The following is a 13,965-nucleotide window of genomic DNA, read 5'->3' as shown; positions in this document are numbered from 1 at the left end:
CTGTTTAAACACTCCCTACAAGTACTGGAAGACCATAATGAAGTCTCCCCGGAGCCTTCTCTTCTCTAGGGAGAGGCACTACCTCAGCTTGTCCAGGGCCTCATCCAACTCTACCATGATCTGAATGCTCTGAAACAACTGATTTTCATTCAACCTGGTGTGTTTTGTGTCTCATTTATTGCACTGGGCACATTTATACCCCTTTAGATTCATCACGTATATTTCATCTCCAGGAGGAGAAATATACTGTTAGATAATGGTAGTAATCATCATGTATGCCAGTTCTCCAATATGGTTGCATATCTAAGCACCTAGTATTTAAGGAGCACTAATTAAGGCTTTAATATTTTCTCTTTTTTTATTTTCCCCACTTGTGCATGTACATTACAGCACAGGCAGTAATTATACAACATGCAGTTATTAACTGCAAAATTCAATAAAATCAATGCAGAATATTTTTTGCCCACGTTTACATATATGGGACAATTTTATGAGGCTCCTTCAGCCAAATCATGTGGCATTTCTGGAATTCATTCACCTGGGTCCCTGAAGAAAATGCTACTGACAGAGGGATATTTTTCAGACGAGGTCCCACACGGACCCTCCTCCATCTGCTCTGCATGGCTTCCTCACCTCCTGCTGCCAGGCCCTCCCTCTGCCTTAGGCTGGTTATGGGATTTTGAGTGTGGACCTCAGCTACTCTTCTGCTTACAATAATGAGTAAAAAACAGAAGTTTGCCCGCTGGCTAAAGGAGATGGCACACCACTGGTACAAAGATAGGAGGCTGGAATACATATGGAAAGTTGTTACCTGAGATCTCAGGAGCCAGAAGCGATCCAGCAGAGGGGATCATGATAAGCCTGTCCCTCAGGGTTAGTGGCAGAGGCCCATGCTTTGATGGCATTCAGTCCTTGCTCTTCTCAAAGATTTTCCAAGTGGATGTAATTTGTGGGGAAGAAATGACTGTGACATTTTGAAGCAGCAATATTTTGCCAGAGGATTGCTATCTTTTTTTTTTAAGAGCATGCTGGAAAACTAAATCTTTATTTAGGAAACTAAGCTAATGGCCTGATTTTCTACAGTTTTGACTCTCCTGAAGAAGAGAACAGGACCTCTGGGCACTCACTGGGGCTGAAAAACTACCCATTAACTTCTAAAGCTACAGCCATCTCACAGCTGTAACTCTTCTTCATGCCACACTGCTCAGTCCTCCTCAGCAACAGAGGCACAAAAAAAGGCAGAGGGTTGCTCCGTGCACTGATCTCTGTCCTCCTGCTTTGAGAAATGCAGCCCACAGGCATTGGTTTGGGTCACTCATAGATTGCCGCTTGTGTCACACCCATATCCCACCCCCAGACCTCTCCCATTAGCCTGCTATATTTCCTTAATAATGTTACTGCAATGCAAAGAATGAAAAAGGGGGGAAAAAAAGAGTTCATTTACATATAGAGTATGAAGTAAAACATAATTAAACCCAACGCTACAGATGCACTGTAATAAAAAAGAGAAATTGTAAAAACAATTACAGGCAGGCATACTTACTGCTTCACATTTAAATAATAATGTGAACTATTAAGTAAACTAGGGCATAATCAGCTGAGGTTCATTAACTTATCTTACTGTAGAAATAGAACTACAATTCAGTACAATTAGGTACATGCTAGTAGGAAACCGTGCTTTTCCTGCACCATGCTGCGTCCAGTCATAGAGATGCCGAGGTCTTTCACCTCCCACTGACTTCTCAGTGATTGAATGCTTGCTTTTAGGGGGTACCAAACACTTCCGTGGATTTAGTCCCTTGCAAAGAAAGTCAGTGTGTTTAGGTATGTGATTTTAGTCCAGTGGCACTGGTGGTAAAACCTCCACAAATAGGCCACATCCACTGACCCAGGGCTTTGTTACCTATCAGTGTTTAAGGAGAGTGGAAATGAGAGAGTGACACCAGCCTGCACACAACAGGACATAAGAAGACAGAATCATAGAATTTTTAAGGTTGGAAAAACCACTAAGATCATCCAGTCCAACCATCAGCCCAGCCCCGTCATGCCCACTAAACCATGTTCCTCAGTGCCACATCTCCATGTTTCTTGAACACCTCCAGTGACAGTGATCCCACCACCCCTCTGGGCAGCCCGTGACAATACTGATGTAAACCTACTTTAAGTAGAAAATACTCATGTCACTGCAGGCTCCCAGAAGCCTCATGAGAAACCAATTGGAATAAGGCAAATAGTTTACTTTGAGCTATCTAAAGCAATTAGCAATTTCACCGTGGCAGATCACCTGACAATGGCCTTCTGAATCACAGCAAACCTTATTTCCACAGAATAAGGAGTTAAGGCAATGTAAGCCTGAAAGGGTGTCCATAAAACTTAATTACATTGCAAATTATCACCTTCACTATACATGTGCTCTTCCTTGCTGCTTCTATAGTAGAAAAAACAGACACGGGTAGGGCTTGGCCTGTGACACTGAGGTCAAGTGGCATGCATAACTGATGTCCATCCAGATAAATTTATTTCTCTTCAAAGCGTGATTGTCTTAGGCAAAGTGCCTATTGGGTATGGTCTGGGACAGAGGAGAGGTGAATAGGCAAAAAGTTAAAGTAGCTAAACAATATGGAAGATAACGCTGGTGTCTGACTCAATGCCTTGACCCCATTTATTTTCTTTGCTTTCCTCAGAGCTAGCCAAGGCAGAATTTTGATGAAAGGGATTTGGCTTAAGGTAACAGAAGATGCTGATAGGTAGGAGAGAGCATCCAGAGGATAGATGGATAAAAATGTCTGAAGAAATTCCATAATCATTCTTGAAGTGCTCCTTACTATCTGAATGCTTATAAATCACTAATATCCTAATTTATCACATGAATTTTATCAGTAGATACTATTTTCTTTCTCCCATCTGTGTGTGGAAGGAGATACAAAACTGTACCAGATGGAAATGCTGAAGGTCTCCCTGGGACCTCCAGATGGAGAGTGGTCAAAAACCTTCACAAAAGGACATCATTCTTTTTGGACAACATTTTAATCACAATTTCTATAGTTGGAAATAACAGCATATGGCACAAGAGTGTAAAACACACAGCTGCTGAGGGAACAAATACTCTGTCAATATAAGGTAGGATCCATAATTATTACTTATGAAATCAATGTAAAATGCATTCTTAAGGTTACAGCCTTTATGTGTCCCTAAAATGCTTTCAGTAATTTCTTGAGGTTATATAAGGACATTATAAGTTACAGCTGCCAACGTCTTCAAGCAAAGTAACTTGGAAAGAGATGCTTCATGTCCTCTTTACAGCAGGTGTTACAAGGAAAACAGTTCAGGATGGGGATGCTTTTAAACCTTGGAACAATTAACAATGCCAAGCAGAAAGTGTGTTATTGAGAGCTCAGATGAACAGCTCACAAAATATCCTAAGTAAAGGTCTGCTCAAAAAAATAAGGTTCAAGCAATGGGTCACACCACTGCTGGCACTGAAGGAATTCTTGTTTAAAATAAGTCCCTATGTGTGACTGCACTTAGGGAACAGAAAATGAAGCCTAGTTATCTAAATATATTCATTCCAAATTTCTCATTTCTTTGCCTATATCTGGAACTTTATATTTCTGGAAAGTTCCACAAATTTCCTATGCAATTTTATTCCAGATTTGGGTTACATTTAAATAAATAAATAAAGAAAGAAAATCATAATACTCTGTAAAAGAAAATTTTAAGAGACAGGATCTTATTCTTTAATTACTGGAATATATTGTTGCAACAAAACTTCATTTTAACTTTCTGAGTTTCCAAATGAAATGTAAAATGATGAAACCAGACTGAGATTAAAGGGAAAAAAAAAAAAAAAACAACTTTGAAAAATGAAAAGGTTTTGCAAAAGAATAGCAGGCAAGCCCTATTCCCAAATGAAAAGCTGTTCTCAGATCATGTGACATAACATTTTCCTGCTCAGTATTACCCCTTTGAAAAAGATTTGTGCAGAATATACCCAAGGCACTTATCTGAGGCATAGCTGTGACAGAGTTTGTTTCTATGATTAAGGTGTTTCAGAGGAAGTTTCTGTGTTATATGTTCTATAGACATACACCATTGCTCTCTGGGTAAACATAGGAAATCTTAGGTCAAACTGAAAAAAAGAACATAAGTACATTTCAGGAAACAGAAAATAAGCAGCCCCTCTGGATTGCCATTCTCAATGTTTTTTTTGTAATGCTGCTTCCGTGATGTCTTGCAAATGGGTTTACCAGGATTCCACGGGCCCCAGATGATTAAACTACTGAAACCAGGGCAGAATATTCCATTGCACATGTGAAGTCAGTTGCTTAATCGCATACAAACTTCTAGAAGCATGCCATAGGCAATTTAAAACCAAGCAAAGCCCAACTGCTTCTTTTTTATCCATTGCAGCTTACCACACCCAGATCAAACTTGAACATTTTCCATCTATTTCTTCTTTGTTATGCTTGCAAAACATTTCATCTCCCATTATTCACTTTCCCCACCCCAGTAAAGAAGTTGATTTACTGACTCACCTGCACACAGCTGCCTGTCTGCTTCTCTACCACGATCATACAACTCTGTGCAATACTGCAAATTAGCAAAACTAATTTGATTTCCATTATGATGCTAATGAATACTTCCTTTCAAAAGTGCTTTGAGATCTACTGACACAAGACATTATCTCGGATTTCGCATTAACATTACTATGTATTTATGATTTTTATTCTTATAAATATAATTGATTTTCCACGTTATTAAAATTCTCTGTACCCTCATAAAAATGCCTGCTCAAGCAACTCAAAATTGGATGCATTGCTTCTGGTTTTTGGACATTCTAATTAATCTGTTACACTCTTGTGATTAAAGCTTTTTCGAGTTCTGGTTCCTGTGATATAATCACCATCATTTTTATTCATCAGTTGTTGATGGTAGTGACCATAAAGTGCTCAGCAATTTCCAGACATTCATAAGGGAGAATAACTGCCCTAAGGAGCTGAGAGTACAAAAAGAGCTCATTAAAAGAGTATATATATTTTTTGGACTCAATGAAAATCTGTATTAGACCCATTCATCTCTTGCTTTAAAGGCTTTGCTCAACAGAAACGACAATATGGAGCTTAATCAAGAAACAAGCAAGAGTGGGCACATGCCAGGGAATGTACTGTAGCCTCTTGTTCTGAAAATTCCACTTTCCTGTGTCTGTCAGAGTGATAAGGCATGTGTTTGTGTCACAGCCAGGCTGTGCCTGCTGCTGGTCCCCGAGGCCCTTCCCAAAGCTTCAGCATGGATATCTGTTTCTGCCAGAAAAACACATTTCCTGTAGGCCTCACTCAGATGCCTGTCCGAGGAAAGGATGGTATCCAGTTTATGTAGTTAAATAAAATCCCTGCATAAAACAGTTAAAAATCAGCTGCCCCCACCTCCTGAGACTATATACTATCAACCACAGTCATCCAAAATCATCATGGTCCAGGGAGGTGTGTGAGCAGTGGGGATGGGTGTGTTTTGTCATCCTGAAATAGCTGAAGGGATTTTCCTTGAGTTTCACAAAAGTGTTGATTCAGTAGTCCTACTACGGATCTCATCTGGACTTCTGTTTAGTACGGACATGGAACAACAAAGCTGAGCTTTGGTTATAAATGAAAATCCTTTGTAGCTGGCAACCAGCTTATAGATGCAATTCAAACCAGAGGACAAAGCATATGTTTGGGGGTTTTCTTTTAATATTCACTGTTATTTGATTAGCAGATTTTATTAGCCTGGCAGCAGCTGAGTTTTGATTCTGTTTGTGCAGAAGGGAACTGGTGCTTCTGAGCAGCCTATGGCCTCTCAAAGCAATTTTGGGATGTGATAATGGAAATTTCTCAAGTCCATCTTCACACTCTTCCACAATCTGCACCTTTGCTCTTCTTAATAAAAGCGCACAGCCTAGAAAATGTGGATTATCTCAGACAAAGACTGAAGAGTTTTTTCTTTTACGTTTAGTTGATATAAATCAGCAGCACAGTCCCCAAATCTGAGTATTCTTTGCATGTTTTTATCCTTTAAATCCAGGCAGCAGTTCTATAGCCTTCTACCACCCCCTGCCCTGTTTTTATCTTTAACACTGATTTTATTGTACCTTTCTCTCTCTTTTTTTTTTTTTTTTTTTTTTTTTTTTTGTGCAACAGTACCTCATTTCCTAGAACTGCATGCATTACCAATTTGTAGCAAGTTAAAAAGAGATTTTAGGAACAGTCACTTATTTAAGGCTGAACTACAAATCATACGAGTTCTCATATCTTCCATTTCCGCACAATTTGACAAGTTTAATTTACCAAGTCAAATAATTTTTTTAGATAATTTAGACAATACTTCTAGAAGCATTTTAAATCAGGTGCTGAATCTATTCTGTACTCTCCCTAATGGGATTTAGAAAGCAGCGCTTGCAGTAAACAAAGCAGCAAATGAAATAAACCACATTAATTAGGGTGAAGCAGTAACGGAGCAGTTCTGGTTTTACAGATGGGCAAGATGTCTGATTGAATTTCCCAGGCTATGCAGATTGGCTGCAGATGGTGTGGAAAATGGTCCAGAACTCAGACTTCATATAATCAAAAACATTCTAAGATCCAAACAAGAATGTTTTCCCATGTGATGCTCCATAGCTTGCAACTTCATCATAAGCATTTGGTAAGTTTTCAAATCAAAGCATAACATAAACCTCTCATAGCGCAGCATTCAGCAAGGCCTTTCATTAGTGTTGCTATTATGTCTAATAATTCAGTAACAGCACAGCTCCTAAAGGCAAGTTAATTTGGCCCCAGGTTATAATTTCCTGTTCTGACTGATAAGAGCAAGGTCTCATTGGAGACACCAAGAGAAGAACATTCACTGAGTAGGCAATATAGGAGTGACACCTGTTAACACTAAGGCTATAACACTTGGAAGTACTTACTGCAAGTGATAAAATCCTAAAGAATTCAGCAAAATATTAGTATGCAGTACACTCAAAACTCTTAGGAACTTTATCTAAATTTTGCCAACCTCTCTAATCTAAAAATTATGTTGTTTTCCTGAATTCTTGCTTGAAAAATCTAGACACTGCAGAACTTCTATTGACTTCAGAAGCCAGCAAATGGATGATTGCTCCCTTCAATCATATTCAGTTTGCAAGATTATAACCCATTTTACCAAGATGTTGCTTAGGTTTTAATTTGATCATAACAAACAATCTCTGAGTATGTACCATTGGCTCTTTGATATTATTCTAGTACTGTAAAAACATGTGCAGTCTCTACCTATGCTCTTGCCTGAAATGAAAGCTCTTTGCTGCATTGTCCTCTTCAGGAAGAAAAAGAGTCTTCTGAATGCCTTGATATAATCCTTTTGTGCTCTTTACATCTTCACCCAGATCTGAGCTTGTCTTAACTCAGACTAGGACAACAGATGCTTCACTGAACTTAATTCACCTAGCACAGCCTTCACCTCTGTTCCACATCTGTTTAATCTGTGGTAGAACTTAATAAAGGAAACATTGTGGTTGACTGAGAACCAAGACCACAGGTGTAATTAAGAATTTACCTGTGCCTTCGGGCCTCCTTTTCCCATCCCTTTTCTATTTTCTAACAATAAATCAAATGCAGTCCTCAGATTCAGCAATGGTTGATACAAATATAAACTGGAAAAATTAGCACACCAAGTTTTGCAAGACATTAGATTGTGATAAGAAAATACATAAAAATACATAAGAAGACTTAGGTAATTAGATATCACAATGGAGTTTTTTTGTTGGTGGCTTTCTTTTTGTAGGAAGAATATACAGATTTACTTATGTCTGAGAACTTGTCATTAAGTTTATTCTAATAGACAGATATGATTTCAAGGTAGCTAGACATATAAAAGTAAAGGAAGAAATGAAATAAAAATTAATCTCACATATTACTTTGTACACCCAATTTCAGAAAAGAATCACATTTTATGTAAAGTCAGTGAGCCTTGGAAGAGAGGTTCACAAAGAATGAAGTATCAGTGGAAGTTTAATTTTCTATATACCTCTCTAAAGGCCTTAATTAGCACAGAAGGATGAAAGTGAGCTTGAAAGAAAACCACCAAAGATATTCTGGAAAAAGAAATGTAATTAAATAAATCCCCATCACTTGGCACTTCAAAATTGAACTTGACAAATGATGGCCTGAAATACGCTTGATAGAAATTCTGTGCTAAGGCATCTCTACTTAGGCCTTTCCAGAGCTACAGATGTAAGATAGGAAAAATAGAAAGATTTAAGGAAAGAAGGAAAGAGAGGAAAGAAAGAGAGAAGAGAAGGAAGGAAGGGAGAGAGGGTAATATCTATTCACAATTTAAGGGAAATTCACAAGTGAGAATTTTACCTTGTAAAGGGTTTTCCAGGAGAGATGGAATAAACTGTTTCAGAAGGAGCTGTCGGCTGCCAACCAGCATCCAAAAAGACCCTGTCAATTTCAGTTTCCAGCATAATCTGAGTTTCTAGCAGAAGGTGAAAATGACAAATTTTCCTACAGTTGGTCTGTAGCTCTAGGGCACTGGGGAGCTGCACTGTGATTCCAGCAGCTCTGCTCTGCAGAACTTTGGAAGACTTAACTCAAGTTTACTTTCTTCCTAAATGTAGAGATGTATACATAAAAACAGTCCTCCCAGTCAAAAACCACAGAGCTACCATTTCATTTTTCTTGAATCACTACAAGAAAATTCAGAAAAAAACTGAAAATTAAATTTTGAGCTGCTGTAAGTTTCCATAGCTTTATGAAATCAGTTGTTTACTTCTACAAACAATCTATCCATCTCTGAATAACAGACAAAATCTGTGGCATATAATATAGTGCTAGAATGCAATTAATAATGAAGAAACAACTATAAATGCATCAGACAATCAGGCAGCTGATTAAGAAGTGAAAAAAATGTAAATACTGTTTTTGCAATAGAGATATTAAACTGTGAAGGTCATTAAAAGAGTTTGGAAGAGACACTGGGTTCATAACTGGATTCTTCACAATGATGAAGAGGAGAAGTTACTTATCAGGGTGGACCACGTGGAACATCTTAGTCCAGAAAGTCCCAAAATAATGAGTGCCAAAACCCAAGAAAGTTTAAACAATACAACCTAACTTTATTTATATATTTATTTGTTTGTTTGTTTGTTTGTTTTCTGTTTATCTAAGCATCCTGGTTATTGTCAGAAACAGCTTGCTAGAAAAAGTGGATAACTGGGCTAAGCTGGCTTGGTAGCTTATGTGTTCATTCAAAGGAATAGGAAGTGGTTTGTCATCACAGAGGCATTGGCCATTGAAGGCTGCTCCATGGAGTACTACTGAAAAGACATGCAAAGACGAAAGCTTAAAATCATTTTTAAGCTGAGGCGTATCTTCAGCTTGTTGAGAAAAGCTCATATACATGAATCATCATAAAATTAAGAGGAAAGTTGGGTATTCCCAGATGACAAGTCTGCCTGCTAGGCATGTTTTACCAAACTCCCAGTTGAAATGTCACTAATTTTCTCACTTGTTGTCAAAAGTTCTGAAGACTCAAGAGAGTTTTTTGAACAGAAAGATTCATGCTTACCACTTTCCCTTTCCTTTCTGGTTTATCATAGTTTCTTCCAAGACTAGAAATGCATTAGTCTTCCACATTCTGAATGTAAATTAGATCTAAAAGTTGAGTCTTACTCTGTTCTTGAGACACACATGGAGAAACAGCTAACGAACCTTTTAGTTATTGTACAGATTTCAAAACAAAAAAAAAAATTGATAGATTGAGCAGTAGTTCAGAATACAGAAAAGTAATTGGATTTACATTTTCAGTGCTGTTAAAAAAAAAAAACCTACCTTTTTTTTTTCTTCTTTTTTTCTTTTTTTTTTTCTTTGACTTACCTCAGCTCTGTTTCATAACTCAATTTACAAACTCATAAAACAATTCCTTGCATTATTGTAATTACAAAGACTTCTGGGGACTATACAGTGTGCAAGATAGACAGAGATAAAAAGAAATAGAGAGCAGAAATTTCTTCTGTTTCCTGGGAAAGCAGAATTATTAAGTGTGGACTGGGCTACTTACAGTGAGTTCACTGAATAAGAAATTCTTACAATTCTTTTTTTGCATCAGTGGAAACCATTTTCTTTTTAGAAAGAGTGGAGTACCCATTCAAATTACATGCTGTTACATAACAGCGGGATGATCCAGGCTTTAATGTTCTTTAAAAGTAAGACTTTGAGACTTTGGACAAAGATTCTTTCATGAGAAAAAGAAGAGCTTTTGAAGTTTGTAAGGAATATAATTTTTATTGCATGTTTTGAAAAAAGGCCCTTGAGATGAATGCCATACAGCTAGTGAAACTTAAGAGAGAGTGGGCTAAGTTCAAAGTAGCTGATAATAAATGCTAACGATGGTCATTGCTTGTTTGCTTTTCTGAGCAAAGATTATTCTGTCTATACACAGGAGAATGAATGTTTGTTTCTGATTTTACAATAGCGTACAATACTTGGTACTTGGTATATTTATTATAAACTTTAGTAAAAAAGCTCAGGTTCTTAAATCCACCATAATATATATGATTTCATATATCATACACTGAGCTCCCAGCTTTTTTGTCCAGATGATAACAACCTTCTTGTAACTTGGATGTTCCATTGTTATGGTTTAGATTTTATGAAAGTCAATAAAATGAGATCTGAAATTCAATATAGTAAATGTTTAATAATAGTAATAATAATAATAAACTGCATAGGCAGAAATAAAAGTAAGATTTCATATGAAGATATGTTGTCTAAAAATAGCATTAACAGCTTAAAGAGATGAAGAGAGATAAAAAAGATTCACTAATTTGGGAATTTCCTTCAGATCTTATAATTTTCAGAGTAGACTTTGACGATAGTGGTGTTCTTCAACTTAAAAAATGCTTATGTCAAAGACGTGTTCAAATACAAGCAACTACCATGTTTTACATCACTGGAGTTCATAGCCCTTCAAGTACCAGAATTTTGCTTGTGATAACACCTTTCTGTGTCATCCACACTAAGGAGGAGATTCGTTTACCTTAACTGAACACACTCAGGTGAGATGCTTAAATTAGTAGTATGGTCCTTTAAAGACACTCATTGTGCTTAACTTTAGTCATGTGAAAGTATGGCACTTATTCCAGTATGATCATTTATAAGGTAGTGGAGGCAGACATTTCAAGAAGGAGATTCATCCCATTTTACACACGTATGTTAAACAAACTGTCACCCTGGTGATGTCCATCTCTCTCTTTAGAATACAGAGGGCATTTATTCTTCAGACTGAGACTTAGATGACTTTGATAGATCGTATTAGAGGAGATGAATGCATCCTTAACTTCTTTTTTACTCAAGGGACAAAGGCACTACTGAAGGATGAAACAGTCACTTACAAACTGAATGACACTCTTTGACATGGCATTCCTTGTTAGTGAAATTTATTTTTTATAGATTTTCTGTCACACTGCTGTTGACTGTTTTTTAATGAAATATATATTTTGAATTGATTTTTCTTTCTAGATTAGAAGAAATCAAAAACAATCTCTCTTTATTCCTAAGTCTTATGGTTAATCACAACGTTTTGGAAACAAGACAAAACAAAACAAAAATCAACACAATAAAAGACGTGGCTTTTACTCAGAATATTTTATGATTCTATTTTAAGATGGATTTTCAAAAACCTGGAAAGTATTCCTTCAATCATCTTTAATCCAATCATCTCTAAATTAATAATCCTTCAAATTCTTTTTCATGTAAGAAGTATACTACTGTAGTGGTTAAAAAACTGCAGCTGCTTTTGTAAGAGCGTGGCTAGTACTCCATCTACGGTGTTTTGGCCAAATTCCAAGGAAAGTAATTACATTTACATACCTAAATTCACCCTAGTTGTTTCATCTGGATACTGAAATACTCTGTAAGCTCGTTTAGCTAATTTAGAACCCACATGAAGAGCAGAGGTTCAAAAGTTCAACTCAAACTTTATTAGGTTTGCGGTCCGCTTAATAATACTTAGCACTTAATTAATCTGCAGAACACCCTTGTGTGCTACTAAAGTTAGTATCACCAGGGGAGTATGAGGAAAAGAAACAAAAAAAGAGCCAGGAAGAAAAATGTCCATCATATAAAACCATCTCTCATACTCAAATGGATGTTCAGATAGTACTTGTTTCTAGCTCATGTTATTTAGTCTTGAAAGGCCACTAAAGCAGAAAAAAAAGTACAGAAAAGACAATTTGACAAATTACTGAATTTTCTGATTTCAGTGTATGCATGTATTCAACCAAAGTCCAAAGAAACTGAACACATTTCTTTATTTCCTTTCATATATAAAGCACTGGATCCATAGATAGAAAAGGGAAATCTCTGCAACAGGGAAAAAAAATCAGTAACAATAAGGCAATACTTAAATTATTTAAGTACCTGATTGATGTACTCTACATAACATTTTGAGAGGCATTCCACAGGTACCTTGAAGACCATCTTAGGTGACAAACAGTGATCCCACCTCTGGAACACGAGAAATCCTGAGGTCAAATCCCCAATCTTGTCATGTCAGTACCATGGCAATAAACAGATCGGCATACCAGTTAGTTTGCTCAAATGCATTCTCAAACAATGTATTATCAGGTTGTCTTAGAAGCTCCTATGTGAAAAAGAAGTAGGTGGAGGAGTGCTCATACTTCTGAGATGGCTCTACCCTTCAGCACTTAGGAAAGTATTCATGGTGCCAAAAAATTGTTGCTCTCCATTTATTTCTTCTGTCTTGTGGGAACTCTTCCCTTAATGCTGTCTTGAGATCTCACTGTTTGATCCATCTCCTTTCATTAGGGCCTGATAAAGATCTTTAAGTCCAGTTTCTTTTTACCTAATGAGTCTCTACCATCGTCTCCACATGATTTCCAGGGACAAACCCTTTCTTTGTTGCAGAGTACTCAAACTACAGAAACTAAGTCTAAGCTGCCTAAGCTTGTGGAATTGTGGATATGTGTAACATATAAATGAAACGGAAACAGCAGCATTTACAGATTCCTTTATCTGAAGTTTACAACTACATTTATAGTCAATGGCACATGTCAGCCTGCATGGACTTATGATTAAGTCTACATCTGATCTTCATCACAGTTGGAATCTCTTACACTTCCAATGTCTTTACTGTCATGACATTCTTAACAATAGTAACTACTTCTAATCAGAATGGAAAACAGAAACACAAGGTGCTGAAAAGATTTGCCAAGGAAAACACGCAGCATATTTGTGATACAGACATCACACTAAATCTCAAACCCTCAACCAATGGCCACTGCCCATCTTTCCATTCCGCTGGACTTCTGATTTTTGCTGACTTGTCTAGCTGTGACTCTTACCCGCTCCACTGCATTGCCTGTGGCATAAACTGGAGAAATGTAGGACCTTATCCTACTAGCAGATCCATGCATAGAGAGCTATATCCACAATGCACACTAACTTCAGGAAGACTGTGCATAGAAGAAAGGGATAAATCTTTGTGAAGACAAGCAGTAGGAATAAATATTTCCATGGTAGAGGTTTTATGAAGTGTCAGGTACATCTTAAATAGGGCAACAACAAAGCCATATCCTGTTGTTGTATTGTGATTACATCTTGCTTTAAGTTGTCTAACTTTTTATGTCCTTTTGGTATCCTTCTTAACTGCTCTGAGGAAATTAATTTCCCTCACTTTTCTACCATGATTTTCTTAAATTATTTGCTCTAGGACAATCAAGACACGATCATGAAGGATTGTCACAAAACTTGGTGTCTCTTTTCTCAGACATCTGTGCGCATCATAATCCAAGCTATTTCAGGGAAACTCATGTGATCCATGATCCTCTTGAGATGAGGGAGAGAGCAAGGTGCACTTGTTACATAATATAATCTTAAAAGTATTATTATAGAATCATAGAATCATTAAGGTTGGAAAAGACCACTAACA

The sequence above is a fragment of the Coturnix japonica genome, chromosome 1, assembly GCF_054131305.1.
Source record: "Coturnix japonica strain WE chromosome 1, WE-NBRP24, whole genome shotgun sequence".
In the NCBI taxonomy this organism is placed as follows: Eukaryota; Metazoa; Chordata; class Aves; order Galliformes; family Phasianidae; genus Coturnix; species Coturnix japonica.
Note: the sequence above shows the minus strand (reverse complement) of the source record.